Genomic DNA, 3,643 nt, shown 5'->3' on the forward strand with positions numbered 1-3,643 from the left:
TATTAGTAATACTACATCCAAGTCTGATCACAGATATCTATCTTTCTACAACTACCTGACTGTGTAAGCTGTGTAATCTGACACTTGATACAACAAAGCCATCAAGATTTATAGGATACATAATCATTACCTTGACAAGGAAGATAAAATCTACTGAGATACCATAAAATACTCCATACTTTAAAGGAGACCGCAATGACTTCTGCAGCAAAGATATCTTTAATCCTGCTTATTTGCACACACCATCTGCTTTATTAGCATGTCACGTCACAAAGAACTACTCTTGTAATTGCAGGCCTCATTTTACCACACTAGGGGAATATGAAGGTAAAGAAGAGACAATAAGCAGAAAGGGAGAGTGGCGAATTTAATTTGTCTTGCCCTACCTTCTTCCCAAAATAATTTAAGTGGCCTCGTGTTCAACTGCTTAGCCATTCAAAATCATGTTTTTCTGCCCGTGTGCTGGGCACAGTGTGCTAGACAGTGCAAATACAACAGTGGAGAAAACAAGGCCCTATTCTAAAGAGACTGGCAGTCTTGCAATGGAAAGAATCTGTTAAATAGATAGGAAGGAGTAATGGCAGGAATTTTAAAGCTCAGAAGTAGGGACACAAAGCAACCGCTACACAGACTGATGAATGTCCCCCATACCCATTTTTATACTTTTGCATGTGGGTAACAATGTACAGTAAAGGTTTTCTTACCTTACTATCTATCATTCTGCAACTCATTTTTTCACTGGGCATTATGTTCTTCTACGGTTTTAAATCTATTCCTGTTGAGCTGTATGTGTGTATATATTCTTTTTCTGCTATACAGATAAATGCTATACACACAAACCTATCTGCAACAGTCTTCTACTATGTGAATAGCACACATTTTATTTACCCTTCCTGACCAATATTTAGGTTTCAGTTCTGCCCTAAAGTAACCTCATTTGAAATATATTTTGAACCTCATTTTAAATATATTTTTGTGACACATGCAAGCTTTTCTCTAGCCCACCTAATCTTTCAGATCTTCAGTTTCCTTTCTCAGTCACTGTGATAAATAAAGGATACAAAGCACTTTGTAAAGTTCTACGTAACCTCAAAAAGTTAAACACAGGTTACCATATGGCCCAGCAATTCCACTCCTAGATACATAACCAAGAGAAGTGAAGACATACGTTCACACAAAAACAGGTACGCGAAGATTCACAGCAGTATTATTTATAATGTCCAAAAAGTAGGAACAACCCAAATGTCCCTCAACTAATGAATAAATAAAATGGGGAACGGTATATCCATACAATGGAATATTACTCAGCAATGAAAATGAGAGAAAGTAGTGAAAGATGCTGCAACATTGATGAAACTTGAAAATATTACATTAAGTGAAAAAAGCCAGTCACAAAATGCCACACATTGTATGACCCCATTTATATGAAATACCCAGAATAGGCAAATTCACAAAGACAGGAAGCACGCTTGTAGTTCCCAGGGACTAGGTGAGGGAGGTGGAGGGAAAATGGAGAGTGATTTCTAATCAGTATGGGATTTCTTTCTGAGGTAATGCAAATCTTATGGAATTAGATAGCGCTGATGTTGGCATAAACTTGTGAATATGTTAAAGATCACTGAACTGTGTACTTTAAAATGGTGAGTTTTACGGTATTTTAATTATATCTCAAAAAGGTTCAAAGCTATAAGCTTTCCCAGGATACAAAATGTGCATTACACAGCTCTGCACTCCCCAAAATATTCTGCATACAGTAGGTTCTCAAGTTATATCTGCTACATCAATATCACGGGCACCAGGAATATTACAGGCACTCATCACTCGAAGTTCATTGGAAACTTCATCCCTAGACTATACCAATTCTTATCTAATCTTTGCCTTTCAGTAAGATGACATGTAGTTCTTATTAAAGAGGGTGGAGGCCATCCTATCATAAGTCAAGTGAATAGTCATAGTGTGCCAAATTATAATACTTGAGGAACAGTGTCTGAAAATCTGCAAAGAATGGGTCCCAGGGAGCTCAGTCAGGCTGGGGGTCTACAATCCCTGCCCTGCCGAGGGTCCTGAGCTTGGCTCCATAACCCTCCCACATACCACCCACACACATGCACAATCTCAACTGTGGAAAAGCCTCATTTTATTATATTAAAAGAAATTATACTTACTGGAAAATTACATAGTCTGTTTTCTATTTTTGGTTAATTTTGAAGCACACCAATTATGTACATCATTATATTGTGACATAAATTTTTTGTCAATTTTGTGACTATGAAGCTCCAAGGAGAGTTCATTCATTCCTTATTTAAATGACCTTGATTAAGGACCTACTATGTTCCGGACACTATTCTAGGCAATGGGTTCATACACGGTGAGCAAAGCTCCAGCCCCATCAATCCCTCATAGATGTGAGACAAGTCAAACTGCAGAGTTCATTGCCTGTTGCTCTCAAAACACGGTCAAGTCATCTCACAATTTTTTGATTGTGGAGAAAGCAGACACAAAGAATTAAGAGAAAATGGGAAGAATTAGTATGAATGAGAGTAATCGCTGCATTAAAAGGGAGCTTCTCCAGGTTACCATTAGCACAGTGTTCATCATTTCATGGCAGTGTATCTATTGCATTTCAGATTTGTGGAGAACCATCAGAGATGCATGAGATAGCTGAGTTTTCCAACTAGATCTCTAATTAAGCTGATACATGTCAGACAATGTATGCTACTAGAATATTCTACTGATACAACTTATGAACTGGAAAGGGGGGGGGGGTCAAAAGAATAAATCTAACTCCAAAGTTTAGCTGATTCATCTACATCATTGGATCCTATATTTCTGTTTCTTATCACTGTATTTTTAGTCAGTTGTTTATAGCTCAAAGGGAAATAAATTTAATCTGTTAACACCAAAGAGTGATTCAGACTGCCTTTTCTCAGGTCTCATTCTCCTTGACCTCCATGCAGCACCTGACAATGTCAACCAACCGGTACTTTTTAAGCTCTCTTGTCCCTAAAGACAAAAGACATGTAGCAGAAACTACATGACCTTTCTCTACTCTCTCGTTCTCTCTGACTTTGCTTTGTCCTACACGATCTTCTCCCTTTTCCCCTTCATTCTTCCCCAGCAGTTCTCAAATGCCAAGCTTCATTTGCATCTTTCTGTAAGATTTTCTCTCTTACAATAACTGTTATTAAAAAGCTCTCCTTAGAGTGTTTTGGAAGGGCATTGCCCGTTTAATACTTAAAACAACTTTCTGTGCATTAGGTATTTTGTCCTCTATCTTTTCTCTACACCATACAGCCTCTGTTGAAGAGTTTATTTTCGCAAAGGAAGGAGAGAGACAAGCGAAGTTAGGAATACGGTTTGACCTGGGTTCAAATTCTTCTACCACTTACTAATTATGTGACCTCGAGCAGAGCAGTTAAGTAGTTAAGTTGATTGAACCACAGATCCCTCTTCTATACAATATGTACAGCTGACCCTTAAACATGGGTTTGAGCTGCATGGGTACACTTATACACAGGGTTTTTTTTCGGTAAGTACATATATGTACTGTAAATGTATTTCCTCTTATGATTTTCTTAAAGCATTTTCTTTTCTCTAGCTTACTTTATTGTAAGAATACAATATTTAATACATACACAAAATA

This window comes from Phocoena sinus, chromosome 15 (assembly GCF_008692025.1).
Source record: "Phocoena sinus isolate mPhoSin1 chromosome 15, mPhoSin1.pri, whole genome shotgun sequence".
NCBI lineage: Eukaryota > Metazoa > Chordata > Mammalia > Artiodactyla > Phocoenidae > Phocoena > Phocoena sinus.